Source organism: Bos grunniens, chromosome 12 (assembly GCF_055505025.1).
Source record: "Bos grunniens cultivar Pamir isolate PY7600 chromosome 12, Bosgru_T2T1.0, whole genome shotgun sequence".
In the NCBI taxonomy this organism is placed as follows: Eukaryota; Metazoa; Chordata; class Mammalia; order Artiodactyla; family Bovidae; genus Bos; species Bos grunniens.
In genome coordinates this window covers 10,066,280-10,083,625 of record NC_141176.1, presented here as the reverse complement: position 1 = coordinate 10,083,625, position 17,346 = coordinate 10,066,280, and positions in this window count along the sequence as shown.

The window sequence follows — 17,346 nt, the reverse complement described above, 5'->3', positions numbered from 1 at the left end:
ATGTTCTTATTATGTTGGAGGAATATTATTCGAGCTAAGGAATAAAGTCACAATAAACTTTCTTTTTTATTTGATGTGAATCATCATTGAGATGTTTAATCACCTGAAAAAGCCATTTACTGTTTTATATATACCTTCTCTACTAGCATAATCCTTTAATTATTAATTGAATTCATAATTCAGGATTTAAATATGGCTTTGTGTTTGACTACACCAAATGTTATGGAGTATCTGTTTTGTAATCTCAAAGAATTATGTATAAATTTCTGCTGTTTTTAAAAATAATTTTGACAGCATGTTAGATGAATGAGTCAATGTTCTTTATGGATAACCAGTCATTTATTTCTAGTATTGCTGAATACTAGGAATTCTTATTTTATAGAATTTAATTGGCAATCCAAAATTGTATTTTCATATTCATATACAAATACACTTTCCTTTATACTCCAGGCTGTCTACAGGATCAAATGAAGTGCTCTCTTTCCTGATGAATTTTTGGAAAAAATAGAAAAAAAAAAAAAAAGGTCAGCAAACCAGTTGCCCAAACATCACCTTAACTGCCAGTAAAGGGTGAATTGGAGGTATTAGCGAGAGTGCCATCATGAACCTGCCTGCAGTCTTCATTTCTCCCAGCTTCATTTCAAATTGTCATAGTCTGCATGAGGACAACATTTGAGTTTTCAGAACAGCACCAATCTCTCCTGACAAGCCAGCCATGGGGCTTCCCTGGTGGCTCAGCAGTAAAGAATCTGCCTGCCAGTGCAGAGGTTTGATCCCTGGGTCAGGAAGATTCCTTGGAGAAGGAAATGGCAACCCACTCCAGCATTCTTGCTTGGAAAACCCCACGTACAGAGGAGCCTGGCAAGCTACAGTCCTTGGGGATCACAAAAGAGTCGGTTACGACTTAGTGACTGAACACCACCACCAACCTATGTAATTTCCTCTCGTTGGACCAAGTGAAGAGGAAGGGAAACAGAAATCTCTTCCTTAGGAATTTTTACAGGTTAATTTCTCCCAGAAGAGAAACTTGGATCAGCATTTATTACCTCCGAAAACTTTATCCCTTACTCAACCTCCATTGGAGGATCAAGATACAGGGTTGACACCCAGGAGTGATTAAAAAGCATCATGTCTCAAGGAAACAAAAGTTTCTCAAAGCATTTCCCTCTGATAAAGGCTTGTTTTGCTAGGATTTTAGGGAATCAGCATTGGGCACTTGCATTATATAAGGTTAGAGTATAAAATATTTCTCATATATGTGGATGTTTTCAATGGATCATCTTTGGAGAAAGTGAATAAGTTGTCTAAAAATGTGGCTTTCTGTGAAGTGAGATTGTTTTTGCTCATGCTATGCTGTGCTGTGCTTAGTTGTTCAGTCAGGTCCGACTATTTGTGACCTCACGGACTGCAGCCTGCGAGGCTTCTCTGTCCATGGGGATTCTCCAGGCAAGAATACTGGAGTGGGTTGCCATGCCCTCCTCCAGGGGATCTTCCCAACCCAGGGATTGAACCCAGGTCTCCTGGATTGCAGGTGGATTCTTTACTATCTGAGCCACTAGGAAAGCCCAAGAATACTGGCGTGGAGGCAGATTCTTTACCAGCTGAGCTGCCGGTACCCATACTGGACTGTTATTCCTTGTTTATTTTCCAAACTCTGTTGTTCCCAAGATGGCAGCACAAAAATCCTATGCAGTTTATGTAAATAAGGACATTCGGCCTCGATCACTCACAATTCATAACTTGAACTTAAAACATATTTTTCTTCAGGAATATTTTCAAACACATGAATCATCATCAGTGGGCTTGAAAATGGAACTTCAAATACTTCAAGCATACACACACACACACACACACATATATATACACATACACACGCATATTTTATACTTAGGTAGTTCCAGGAAGAAACGGCTGAATCTCCCACAACAGTCCCTCTTAATCAGGGTTTGAAAGCTAAGTGTCTGAAATTTTCCTACCAATTAAAAAATAGCCTGTCACTTGGGAAAATGCAAAGCAGAAGCTCACCTGACCTTCCTGAAGGTTCCTGGAGCTTCAGGGAATCCTGGTGATTTTGGAGTGACAGCGACCTCAGAGTCTCTCTTCCTCTCCACCCCTCTCGCGTTGCCTCTCAACTGCTGTTTCTGAGCCTGACTCACTCTTGCTGTCTCATCAAACACCACATCATCCGTGTTTTGGAGTTCCTTATTCTATCCAGATTAACTTCAAAAATTTTCCCAGTGTTGCTTCTTCCTTTTAATCCTTGAAGAAAAAATATGTAGGTTTGCTTGCCTACCAACTTGATCTTTAATTTCCACAAAGAACAAAATTAGTGATGCCAACAATAAATATAGCCAAATTATGAATCTTTCAGAAAGCTTCCAAAGTCAGTGCACTTTGGAAGTGCATCTATATCTGTTGATTTACTTTCTTAGATTGTCTACTTTAGTCCTAAGGTTATATTTAATCAAGCCAGCTTCTTCCTTTGGTGATTCTTCAAATAACATAGGTTCTTTCTGAGCAAAAGTCTTGTTTATAAGATGAAATAAAGATGACACTGAGGTGGAGCAAAGAAGTAGTAACTCATAGGCCTCCACATCCATCCAGTCCCAGATATAATTTATGCTTTAGAGGAAAGCTAGGTGAAGAGTAATTTCCTCATAGTTTGCAACTAGCATTGACTGAGAAAAACTGGGTTAAGATGACTGTCAAATGAATCTATATTTAAAATGGCACTGGTGTGCCTAGAATGCTAGGATCTATAGTATATGTGCAAATATAGATGGCATAGATCCTTCTCTTAAACAATGTTGAAACCAATGTGAACAGTTATGACAGAGCTAGATGGCAGTATTTTGCACACACACAGCAGTGTGATGTAGGCTGTGTGTGTGAAAAACTTTAAGAGAAGGATATGCTCACTTTGTAGACATGGCATATTTGTGTACAAAAAAAATCATTTCAAATTGTTTATGGAAAAGGTGCTTATTTTAAATCAACACCACAGCAGATGTTCAAGCATGCTGTTTCAAGATTGGAAGTAGAAAGAAATTGAAGTTCTATCTTCCCTGTTCTCTAGAGGCCCAAAGGCATGTTCTTTGCTTATATTTCATCTTCTTTTCCCTAATCCACCTCTCTGTAGTCTGATCTTCACTTCTTTTCTAGAATTTCAGCTTGCATATAGCATCGTGCTAACTTTAATTTGACTTTACATGAGCTTTCAGCTAGGGATATACCGTTATCAACACATTATATTCTTCAGTATCCTAATTCCAAATTTCTTGAAGGGAGAATCTGCCTGAGATTTTTTGAGTTTGCTCACAGGTTCATGCCAATCAGCATTAGTCAGTGTCCTTGAGATCATTTGACACCTAGACAGTTCGTTCCAGCAGCTTTGAGTGATAGACTTTCCACCAACAGGGAGGAGTAGGAAGGCCAATCATCACGTGTGCCTCAGAGGGTGACATAGAGCTGACATCTCTTTTCTGCTGAATCGCTCCTTCCCAGGGCAAATTCGGTTGACTGGCTCAGCAGTTCCCGCCCCTCCCTTCCTCACCACTTCATACTGAGGATAGTGGGGATACTCATGGATAATGTACATTCGTATGGCACTAAATATATTTAAATTTGTTCCCCATCCAACTTATCTTTGGATAGCACTCTGAGATTTTCAAATCCCTTAAAATGAATTACTGAATTTGATTTGTACAAACAAACCGACCAAAAATCGATAACAAATGCATTGAAGTGTAGGTGGAGGGAAAGATGAGGCCAGAGTTGACTTCCCTTCTTAACTTTCCTTTTGGAGTCTAGTGTGATTATAGAATAACAGACTCTAGTTTCTGATGCCTTTTTATAATACAAGAGCCTCCAGTAATCCTCATTATTTCTTCTTTTCCCTTCAATTATGCATGCTTATCTGTCGTTTACAGAAATCAAAATAACTGAATTTAAATCTGATATCTTTTAACTATTACAAAATTCTATAGCACTGACAAAAGATTAAAAATATGAGCAAAGACAAATGACTCCTGTTTGAGGGCTATCATCCTAAACTGCAAGAGGTTCCCATCGGTTATGTTATATTTCACACACAGATGTTCAGGATCTTGGCTGTAGTAAGGAAAGCAAGTGTGCAAGGCAACGGTTCCTCCTGTCCCCTAGAGGCTGGGGTATTACAACAAAATAGGTTTAGGGACAGTTAGTGACCTATGGTCATTTTTTACCTTCAGAACCCTTGGGTTCTTAACAGATTATAAGAACCTGGGTGCTGGGAAAACTGGACAGTCACATGTAAAAAAGTGAAATTAGATCACTCTTTAAGTCCATACACAAAAATAAGCTCAAAATGGATTAAAGACCTAAATGTGAGACCAGACATCTATCGAACTCCTAGAGAAAAACATAGGCAGAACACTCTCTGACATAAATTACAGCGATGTTTTTTTGAATCCTTCTGCCAGAATAATGGAAATAAAAACAAAAATAAACAAATGGGACCTACTTAAACTCAAAAGATTTCACACAATAAAGAAAACCATAAACAAAAAGAAAACACAGCCCAAAGGTTGGGAAAATATGTGCAAATACTGTGACGAATAAGGGATTAGTCTCCAAAATTTATAAACATCTTATGATGCTTAACAGCATCAAAACAAAACAAAACAAAAAACCCACTCAAAAAATGGGTAGAAGACCTGAGTAGACATTTCTCTAAAGAGGAAGTACAGATGGACAATATGCACATGGAGAGATGTCCAGCATCACGGGTTATTGGATAAACGCAAATCAAAGGTCTGATGAGGTATCACCTCACACCAGTCAGAATAGCTCTTACCAAAAAATCCACAATAAACAAATGCTGGAAAGGGTGTGGAGAGAAGGGAACCCTCCTACACTGTGGAGAATGTAAACTGATATAGCCACTATGGACAACAGTATGGAGGCGCCTTAAAATACTAAAGATAGAGCCACCATATTACCGTACAATCCCACTCCTGGGCATATATCCAAGAAAAACATGATCTGAAAGGGTATATGCACCAGTGTTTATTGCAGTACTCTTTATAATAGCCAAGACATGGAAGCAACCTAAATATCCATTTACAGAGGAATGGATAAAGAAGCTGTGGTACATATATACATTGGAATATTCAGTTCAGTTCAGTTCAGTTGCTCAGTCGTGTCCGACTCTTCACGACCCCATGAATCGCAGCACGCCAGGCCTCCCTGTCCGTCACCAACTCCTGGAGTTCACTCAGACTCATGTCCATCGAGTCAGTGATGCCATCCAGCCATCTCATCCTCTGTCGTCCCCTTCTCCTCCTGCCCCCAATCCCTCCCAGCATCAGAGTCTTTTCCAATGAGTCAACTCTTCGCATGAGGTGGCCAAAGTACTGGAGTTTCAGCTTTAGCATCATTCCCTCCAAAGAAATCCCAGGGCTGATCTCCTTCAGAATGGACTGGCTGGATCTCCTTGCAGTCCAAGGGACTCTCAAGAGTCTTCTCCAACACCACAGTTCAAAAGCATCAATTCTTCGGTGCTCAGCTTTCTTCACAGTCCAACTCTCACATCCATACATGACCACAGGAAAACCCATAGCCTTGACTAGACGGACCTTTGTTGGCAAAGTAATGTCTCTGCTTTTGAATATGCTATCTAGGTTGGTCATAACTTTCCTTCCAAGGAGTAAGCGTCTTTTAATTCATGGCTGCAGTCACCATCTGCAGTGATTTTGGAGCCCAGAAAAATAAAGTCTGACACTGTTTCCACTGTTTCCCCATATATTTCCCATGAAGTGATGGGACCGGATGCCATGATATCTGAATGTTGAGCTTTAAGCCAACTTTTTCACTCTCCACTTTCACTTTCATCAAGAGGCTTTTGAGTTCCTCTTCACTTTCTGCCATAAGGGTGGTGTCATCTGCATATCTGAGGTTATTGATATTTCTCTTGGCAATCTTGATTCCACCTTGTGTTTCTTCCAGTCCAGCGTTTCTCATGATGTACTCTGCATGTAAGTTAAATAAGCAGGGTGACAATATACAGCCTTGACGTACTCCTTTTCCTATTTGGAACCAGTCTGTTGTTCCATGTCCAGTTCTAACTGTTGCTTCCTGACCTGCATACAGATTTCTCAAGAGGCAGGTCAGGTGGTCTGATATTCCCATCTCTTTCAGAATTTTCCACAGTTTATTGTGATCCACACAGTCAAAGGCTTTGGCATAGTCAATAAAGCAGAAATAGATGTTTTTCTGGAACTCTCTTGCTTTTTCCACGATCCAGTGGATGTTGGCAATTTGATCTCTGGTTCCTCTGCCTTTTCTAAAGCCAGCTTGAACATCAGGAAGTTCACCGTTCACATATTGCTGAAGCCTGGCTTGGAGAATTTTGAGCATTACTTTACTAGCATGTGAGATGAGTGCAATTGTGTGGTAGTTTGAGCATTCTTTGGCATTGCCTTTCTTTGGGATTGGAATGAAGACTGACCTTTTCCAGTCCTGTGGCCACTGCTGAGTTTTCCAAATTTGCTGGCATATTGAGTGCAGCACTTTCACAGCATCATCTTTCAGGATTTGAAATAGCTCAACTGGAATTCCATCACCTCCACTAGCTTTGTTCGTAGTGATGCTTTCTAAGGCCCACTTAACTTCACATTCCAGGGTGTTAAGTCAAGCTGGCTTCACATCTAGTCTGGCTCTAGATCAGTGATCATACCATCGTGATTATCTGGGTCGTGAAGATCTTTTATGTACAGTTCTTCTGTGTATTCTTACCACCTCTTCTTAATATCTTCTGCTTCTCTTAGGTCCATACCATTTCTGTCCTAATTTATCAAGCCCGTCTTTGCATGAAATGTCCCCTTGGTATCTCTAATTTTCTTGAAGAGATCTCTAGTCTTTCCCATTCTGTTGCTTTCCTCTATTTCTTTGCATTGATCACTGAGGAAGGCTTTCTCATCTCTTCTTGCTATTCTTTGGAACTCTGCATTCAGATGCTTATATCTTCCCTTTTCTCCTTTGCTTTTCTCTTCTCTTCTTTTCACAGCTATATGTAAGGCCTCCCCAGACAGCCATTTTGCTTTTTTTGCATTTCTTTTCCATGGGGATGGTCTTGATCCCTGTCTCCTGTACAGTGTTACAGACCTCATTCCGTAGTTCATCAGGCACTCTATCTATCAGATCTAGGCCCTTAAATCTCTTTCTCACTTCTACTTTATAATCATAAGGGATTTGATTTAGGTCATACTCAGCCATTAAAAAGAATGATATGATGCCATTTGCAGCAACATAGATGGATCTAGAGAGTGTCATACTGAGTGAAGTAAGTCAGACAGAGGAGAACTACTGTGTGACATCCCTATATATGCGGAATCTAAAAATAAATGATGTATATGCACTTACTTCTAAAACAGAAAGACGCACAGACTTAGAAAATGAACTTATGGTTGCTGAGGGGAATGGATACTTAGGGAGTTTGAGAAGGTCCTGTACACACGGCTCTATTTACAATGGTTAACAAACAAGGACCTACTGTATAGCACAGGGAACTCTGCTCAATGTTATGTGGCAGCCTGGATGGGAGGGCAATTTAGGGGAGAATATATACATGTATATGTATGGCTGAGCCCCTTCACTGTTCACCTGAAACTATCACAACATTGTTAACTGGCTCTACTCCCAATACAAAATAAAAATTTAAACTTTGAAAAAAATTGAAAAAAAGGAACCTGGTGCTGGAGGTTTAGCCTTTGTAGGCAACACTTTGGCCACCTCATGCGAAGAGTTGACTCATTGCAAAAGACCCTGATGCTGGGAGGGATTGGGGGCAGGAGGAGAAGGGGACGACAGAGGATGAGATGGCTGGATGGCATCACCGACTCGATGGACGTGAGTCTGAGTGAACTCCGGGAGTTGGTGATGGACAGGGAGGCCTGGTGTGCTGCGATTCATGGGGTCGCAAAGAGTCGGACACAACTGAGCGATTGAACTGAACTGAAGGCAATGTGAAACTCTCATTTTGAAAGGAAACAAACGAAAATGCTCACTGAATTTGATCTGGCAGATTAACAAAGATGTACCCTACATTTTCCATTCAGAGAAGGAAAACATCAAGTGGTTAGAATTTCTTTAAAAAGAAATAAAACCAATCATCATCTTGGGAAGACTGATGATGCAGAAGGTAAAAAGAATCAGCTAGATCTCACCCCCAGGGAAACAATAATACTGCATAGTTAATTTAGTTCTGGCATCCATAAAAATCACCTATTAAGATTATTTTATTATTTCTCTATACATGCACATATGAAAACACACTCACAGTCACCAGAGAATATGTATTTTGGAACACACATCGAGCTTCTTTTTTCTCAGAGCCTATAAAAATGCCTCGCTGTAAAAATAATTTTAACTTTTTTTAGTGCAATCTATAAATGTGGCCTTTGGGCCCAGTGTTTATGGCAGATGGAATGGCTCTATTTGGACTAGCTAAGAGGACATCAACATTCTGTAGGTATTGACATAGCAGCCATAAGCTTCCATCTGGCCTTATGCCTGCACAGGAAGGATGAATTTGTGTAAAATTTGAAAACATAGCTTAATGTGTAGTTGCACAGGGAATTCCTCATTGGTAGAACAGTTCATTCGTTACAAATCTTTGCTACATTTTTATACATATATAATGTGTATACATACAGTCCATGGTTTGCAAAGAGTCAGACATGGCTGAGCACACACACACATGTACATGCACACATATGTAGTACTTTAGAGTTGGTTCTTACACACATTTTTCATTTCTTTTCATATACTCTGAAAGCTGTATCTATTACTTTCTTTTTGAAGTCTTATTCCTCTAGGTAAATTTAATATTTATCTTAAATAATCTTCAATTTTAAAATAAATTATTAATAAATCACTTTAATATGTCATCTTTTATTCTCAGTGTCATATGAGTTTCCTTCATAGTTATAACACATTGCTATGCAGATCAATGTGTTTTCATTTGGTTATTTTTCTTTCCATTTACTGCATTTATTTATTGTATTTATTGAGCATTTTTCTGACTCATTTAAACCTAATCCCCCTCACACACAGTTACCAATCTTGCCATAATTTAGCATCATTTATCTACCTAATAAATATAATTCTTTAAGGATGTGATTAGATAAGGCTACTTTCAATGCATTTTTACAGCCAGCTATTATCAGAAGAAAATATTGCACACAATGAAATAACTGTCCATTTTGCAATATTGACTTAAATTAATTTCTCAGTCTCAGTTCATTAGACAGTTCAGAGATTTGAGGTAAATTTTAAGCCCCCATTTAATTGCCTCAGTTTCTTTTTCTGTGAAAGCCAGTCTGTCCACAGAGGCAGTGAACTGATAGATACAAGAAAATGCAAGATTAAATTGTTCCCATGCTGGCTAGAAGAGGGAGATCATTTGCTCACTCATAGCCAGCTTTGTAATAAAGAATGCCATAGCCTGCACTGTATATATATGTATGTATGTATGTATGTATGTATATACATACGGAGAAGGCAATGGCACCCCACTCCAGTACTCTTGCCTGGAAAATCCCATGGATGGAGGAGCCTGGTAGGCTGCAGTCCATGGGGTTGCTAAGAGTTGGACACGACTGAGCGACTTCACTTTCACTTTTCACTTTCATGCATTGGAGAAGGAAATGGCAACCCACTTCAGTATTTTTGCCTGGAGAATCCCAGGGGCAGGGGAGCCTGGTGGGCTGCTGTCTATGGGGTTGCACAGAGTCGGACACGACTGAAGCGACTTAGCAGCAGCAGCAGACTTTGCTCACCCGTGGCCCTCTCCTCACAAACTGAAATCCTTTGTAGTATGTAATACATTCAGGCATATTGACGGGTGTTAGAGCCAGTCTGCATCTCTGCGAGAGGGACCTGGGGACCCCGAGAGCAGGCTTTCATTTCAGCTCAGAGGAAGCCTAAGAACAGTGACCGTCTTCCCAGTTCAGTTCATCCTGCTGCGGCTTCTCAGGAGAGGGATAGGAGTTAATTTCCCCTTTTTGCTTCTTAAAGTTAGATAGCAACTGACTTAAAACAAAGATTCTCTATTTTTGATCCCTTTTTCTGATCCCTTTTTCTTTCCTGCCTGCAGTGCAAAAAGAGATTGTGTTGATCAAAATAAACAGCACGGGACTGTAAACATTCCCAGTATTCCAAACATTTTCTAAGGCTGAATTTAAGCAGAAAAGATATACTGTGGTGAGCCTGTGTGCTGAGAACCACCCTGCAACCTGTGTTTGGGAGACATTGGTGAGTTGCATGCAGGCTTGGAAATATGCTAAATATTCAGAAAACATTATGGTATATCTGAAATAAAAGGAAACCTCCATCCAAACAGTCCTTTAAGTTAATTTTGACTTAAATTATGTCATTTTATTATTGTTGTTGTTTAGTCGCTAAATTGTGTCCGACTCTTTGTGACCCCCATGGACTACAGTCCACCAAGTTCCGCTGTCCATGTGATTTCTCAGACAGGAATACTGGAGTGGGTAGTCATTTCTTTCTCCAAAATTATGTCAAAAGGTTGAACTTTATTTTTGCCCTGCAGACCATGCCTCGTCGTTACCTTTTGAATGTGATGAGCTTATGTTGAAGACATAATATATGGTTTTTAAAATTATTTTTATTTGTAGTCACAACTATGATCATTTCAAAAATTGACTAAAATGAGAAAGGAATGTAAAGAAATAGTAAAGGGAAATGGTATTTCAGGGAGAGGTTAAAAAAAAAGAGGTAATCAGTTTGATGACCACATTTTCATTTCAGGTCAGTTACTAGGCTACTGGGCTTTGTGGTAATTTGTTCATTCTTGTTTCATTAAATTGTAATTACTTCTGATATCTCTAGCTTTATCCCTTTGGCTGGCTCCTCTATTAATTAAGCCTTAAGATCCTTTAGGAGATGAATAATTCTCCACTGGACAGTGTTAAGCTGAAGTCAAGAGGTGATAAAAGAAAATTAAGAGTAAAGTCAGAAGTTATTCCTTAACATAGTTCAAGATGTAAAAATTAGAAAGAACAATGTATTTTTTTCTTAATTATTCAGTTTCTCATTATTTTCATTCTTCCTATTCTCTTTTGTCTATGAAAAAACTATAGTCTAGCCTCTGCCAAGAATTGTGTGTGTGTGTGTATATTGTTATATGGAGCTTCTTCTAAGAGTCAGATGAATTTCTCTTGTGCATTAACTTGGAATTTATCTGATATCTAATTAGAAATATCTTTCTGGACATGGAATTTCAACATTCGAATAACCACTATGGTAGATGGAAGATCTGAATCTGATTCCAAGCTTTATGGATTAAATAATGCTGTTCAACATGAATGAATACTGATCTCCTTGGAATCATGCAATGATGATTGCATTTCTCATGATTATTCATTTTGCTTATTGTATGGTATTTATTTTAGGGCTTAGAGGATTGGAACTAATCTTACAAGGATCATTTTACCCATTCTCATGATTTTGGTTTATTTTGATTTACAAGATTTCAGAGCTTGAAAGGCTCTTGGTAGTTATCTCATTCAATTCATATTTTAAAAGAGAAGAAATGACAGCATGGTGCTTAAATGGTTTGTTGCGATTATCAGCAGTATATACGGTTATGATTAAACAATAACAGCAACAATAGAAAAATTATGTCTAAGATCTTTAACTCTTAGATAAATTATCTTTCTACCCTGCCTCTTGGAAAGAGGAAATGATGAATATCATAATATGTTTTAAGAATTTTGGAGTGAATTATAAATGCAAAGGAATTCCCTTCAAAGAGACATTCCTGACTCACAATGTAATCTGAAGATTCCTGAGTATGCACAGATGTTCAAGGCACAAAGATGAATTGCAGTTGGAGAATTATGTGAATAATAAGCAGACATGCTGCTCCTAAAGATTTCTTTACTTGTTACATTTGATCAGATCATCTTTTCTCAACTGTCTGGTATGTCCTCCTACTGTATAGATTAAGACTGTAAGACTTTTTCAAGCTTAAATAGAATAATTATTTTTCAGTCTTTTCTCAAATTCTTTATTTCTTTCATCAACTTGAGTACCATAGGCATTGAGTCCCAAATCCATCCTTACTTCCAAAGTCTTCTCAATTTTGTCTTCCTACTTCCTCATTCTCAGCTGAAGATATTTTAAGATATTCTCCTATGTCAGTTCTCCACTCTCCAGCTATATTTTCCTTGTTTTAGTCTCTCCAGTGGTTAATTTCTTTATTGCCCCTAGCTGTTACTTTTGCATCCAAAGCGTTTTCCAGTTGCCCAGGTTCTCTACTTACCCTTCAGGACTCAGCTAACAAAGGCTTTCCTCTGGAAGAACTTTGCTTAGTCTGAAGACCAGGTGAGCACTTCACATACACAGTTTCCATGACTTCTGCTATGTTTATTTTTGCCACACCACTAAGATAATGATGGTGGCAGTGCACAGGAGCAGGCGAATTAAACATCTGTTGGGAGGACTCTATAAAGCCTTGTAATCAGCTGGTCATACCTAACTAGTGAGTAAAAAATCAGTCAAGGATAATTCTGGGTTTGGGGATTGGGTGGGTTTAGGTGTCCGTTTCAAAGTTAATATTGAAAAGTAAATTAGATGCAAAGAAAATGAGTTCTAATTTTCTGATGTGGAATTCAAGAAAGAGATACTAGAATGTATGAGATTGCCCTCAGAAAATGCATTTATAAAGGAGTTATATACTGGGTAATCACTAGCATAGAAATACTAATAGAAGTCAAGATTAATTCCCAGGATTAGAAGGATGTTCAGGTTTCAGATTGGAACCTTGGAGAAAAACCACCACTTAAAAAGAGAGGCTGGGCCAAATCACTCCCTTCTCTAATCTTCTTCATTTTACTCTTGCCTGAGATTCTGAGCTGACCTGTTTTGACCACACGTGACAGTGCCCTTGGCCTCTAGTGTTAGGTATTACTCACCCAATTGAGGAGGAGGCACTTGTAAAAAAAAAAAATCAGTAGAAAGAGGAATAGTTCAGAGCTTTTATTTTCTCACATACATCTCTGTGGGTTCTCAAAGCATTGACATAGCCCATAACTGAAGGTCACATTTTCTATAGAGCTCAACAAAAGCCTCTCTGTCCCCAAGTCCTGGTAACCTCTACTGTTTGCACTCTATGCCTAGGAGTAGCAACACTCACAAATATTAAACCTAGGGACCTACATTGCCCTACTCATCTCCTTTGGTCCACTTTTGTAAATAGTCCCTGTATTAAATCTTCTCAATTTATCCAATTTATGTGTGCCATCTGTTTCCTGTCATGACCCTGGTTGACACATAAGCAGAGATGCAGAAAGAAGAAATGTGTCACAAAAGGCAAGTGTGAAAGAGTTTCCAAGTGACAAGAATAGTCAACAGTGGTAGATATGGCAGAAAGGTCAGATTGGATCTGACAATTGGGAGGCTCTCAATGACCTCAGGAAGTAAGTTTCTAGTTGCTTGCTACAGTAAGATTATGAATTAATTAATCATGCTATGAATTAAGAGTATAAAAGCTTTGAAGCAGGACAGACAAAAAGTACAAAATTTTGGGAACCTAAGGAGAGAAAGAGATATAGGAGGTCAAGAATGATATATTGAAAGGAACTAGAACATTTTTATGTATGGAAAGAAATAAGACGATTGAGAAAAGAGTTTAAATGCAATAGATGGGCAGCAAAATTAAGGAGTCTACTGCAGTTGGCCAGGTGAAGTAAAGGTAGATACTTGCATGAAGCCGACAGCAGAGAAAATGAAGTGAAAGGAAGCAAGTCATGTTTGAGAATAGAATTATACAACAAGATAACAGTACTATGATGATTTATACACGGCATTTCAAAACTATTGTAAAATCAACTCCTTTATGTATTGTTAATTTAGAAGAAAATAACTTATTTTATCTTGGACCACCTCTTGTTTTAATTTCAGAACTTTCAAAAAGTTAGAATTATGTTTAATTTTATTTAGTTTTATGTACTTAAGTTGTCTATATTTTCAGTTGTTAGAAGTCTTTTACATTTGAGTTTACACACTTAATTTTTTGAACATTTCTGAAGATCTGTTTTAGTCTTTTCTGAAGAAAGTACACATTCATGTGCTATAAATAAATCTAATAAATCAAACTGTATGCATATATACTGTATTTTTAATAGCTTTTCTGTTAAGCCCTTATTTAGCTACACTAAGTAAATTCTTGTGTATTCTTTACTTTTATTCCTTTCAGTAACAAGCCTTCAACAATTTTCATTTTACTAATCTAAGAAAACAGTATTGGTAGCAAAAGTGGATGCAAAGATTTAGCTGGAAATCAATAGCCTCATGTTAAAAGCAAAATCTCTGTTTAAATAGACTACCAAGATGACAAAATATTAATAAGTTCATACTGTTGTTTTTCTCCTCTCAGATTAACCCCAGGGAACCCAGTTGTGAAGAAATCACTGACTCCATGAAACACTACAAAAATAACAAAACATCTTGAGAAATCCTGGGAAAACTGAAAGCTTCTTTAACTTAGCGATGATTCTTTCAAAAAAAATTTGCGTTAGGGGATTTTTCACAGAATGTCAATGCTGTTTCTCATAGTTTAATGAGTCATAAAAAAAATTCCAAAATTTTGTATAAAGTCATTGACCAACTGTTAATAAAGATGATAAGGACTTAAAAGTTCTAGAGATTATTTTTCTCTTAAACATGACTTAGTTGAAATAAATATCTGTTTAGGATGGCAAAGGCACAAGGCAGTGACTGCAGAAATGATTTAGCATTTGACAATGCTCAGAAAATATTTTTCCTAAATCATATTTCAAAGTCCTGAAAGTGGACTGCTAAATTTTAAAAATATAATTACAATAATATCAGTATTATATTAGCTAAGGTATAAGGTAAGACTATCTTGCCACAACACATGAAAACACAGTTGTGCCATTTGGAGAAAAAGTATGTTTTAGACTTCTGAGTTCTTCCTGCTCTTTTTTCTGTGTGTATATTTTCACATAGTTCTGATCATGTACTGCATGATCATGTGTAATGAGAAAACTCTATTTTGCAAACCTGATTATTTAGTTGACTGGGAAGGGAGTAAACACAAAATAATTGATAACCGGTTCACTGATGTTGGCTTAATGGAAATCCAGTTTTTAGGTATCTTAGCTAAACTATTATCCAAAATTGCTAGCATTATCTGGGAACAAATAACGCCACCGGTGGCCCTGGGGAGCCCCTTGTGAGCCTCAGATGGTGGATACTTCTTGTCTGGCCTTCACCCCAGAGACCACCAGATGCCAGAGTATAGGTTTTTGATTATTTAAATAGCTAAGAATTCAGAAAAGATGTACAGGGATGAAGGAGAGTTAATGTTAGACTATCATGAAATTTATAGCATGTATAAAACACGAGTCTATATTCTCATTTAGTACAAATCCAATGAACTAATCTTGTTGTTCAGTCACCAACTCATGTCTGACTCTTTGTGACCCCATGGACTGCAGCACACCAGGCTTCCCTGTCCTTCACCACCTTCCCCGGAGTTTGCCCAAGTTCATGTCCATTGAATCGGTGATGTCATCCAACCATCTCATCCTCTGCTGTCCCCTTTTCTTCCTGCCTTCAATCTTTCCCAGCATCAGGGTCTTTTCCAATGAGTCAGTTCTTCACAGCAGGTGGCCAAAGTATTGGAATTTCAGCTTCAGCATCAGTCTTTCCAATGAACACCCAGGACTGATCTCCTTTAGGATGGACTGGTCGGATCTCCTTGCAGTCCAGGGGACTCTCAAGAGTCTTCTCCAGCACCACAGTTCAAAAGCATCAATTCTTCAGTGCTTAGCTTTCTTTATGGTCCAGCTGTCACATCCGTACATGACTACTGGAAAAACCATAGCTTTGACTAGACAGACCTTTGTTGGCAAAGTAATGTCTCTGCTTTTTAATATGCTGTCTAGGTTGGTCATAACTTTCCTGCCAAGAAGCAATTGTCTTCTAATATCATGGCTGCAGTCACCATCTGCAGTGATTTTGGAGCCCAAGAAGAGAAAATCTGTCACTGTTTCCACCTTTTCTCCTTCTATTTTCCATGACGTGATGGGACCGGATGCCATGATCTTAGCATTTTTAATATTGAGTTTTAAGCCAGCTTTTCCACTCTTCTCCTTCACCATCATCAAGAGGCTCTTTAGTTTCCTCTTTGCTTTCTGCCATTAAGGTGTTATAATCTGCCTATCTGAGGTTGTTGGTATTTCGCCTGGCTCTTGATTCTAGCTTGTAACTCATCCAACCCAGCATTTTGCATGATGTGCTCTGCATAAAAATTAAATAAGCAGGGTGATAATAAACAGCCTTATAGTACTCCTTTCTTAAGTTTGAACCAGTCAGTTGTTCCATATAAGGTTCTAACTGTTGCTTCTTGACTTGCATACAGATTTCTCAGGAGACAGGTAAGATGGTCGGGTATTCCCATTTTTTTAAAAGTTTCCACAGTTTATTGTGATCCACATAGTAAAAGGCTTTAGTGTAGCTTCCCTGGTAGCTCAGATGATCTTTATCTGCCTGGAATGCACGAGACACAGGAGATGCGGGTTTGATTCCCTGGAGGAAGAAATGGCAACCCACTCCAGTATTCTTGCCTAAGGGGGATCAAGGACAAATTTCTCATGTATAAATAAATGACACACAAAAATTAAGTTACAAATAAGATAATAGTCGAAAGGATACATTTTGAAATATTAATGGCCTCACTTCTACCCCTAAGATGTCTGCATCCTGTTAAAAAAATTCAAGAATAGGTTTTAAGTTGCCGCTTATACTCTATTAAAAAAAAATTGTAAGCTGTGCTAGTCAAACTAAAGGCAACTAAGCAGAGTGTGTTATTATGATTATTAGAAATAATAATAACACTTAGAATTACTGAAACTGTTATTGCCTAATAAGCTGAGTTAGTTCAAGCACTGAGTTTCCTCATAATCCTAAATGCAAATTGTGATATTACATTCAAATTACCATTTCGTTCTATTTGTAATATGAGTGGGGACTGCAAAGTTTATTTAAGTTGCTTCATTACCCAGAATATTTCACATAATTGCTATTAAATATAGCGATTTCTTCTCTCTAATATGGCCGAAAGAAAAGAATTTTAATTCGTTTCTCAATTGTTAATCAATTTCAGTGTTCACTTCCTAATAGGGAATGCTTGATAAAGCGCTGCTCCTGTTCCTCGATCTCTCCCCCTTTCCTATCACTGATGAATGGGAATCAAACTACAGACCACTTACTGATTAGCTGAAAATTTCTAATCATGTCATTTTGGAGTGAGAGCAA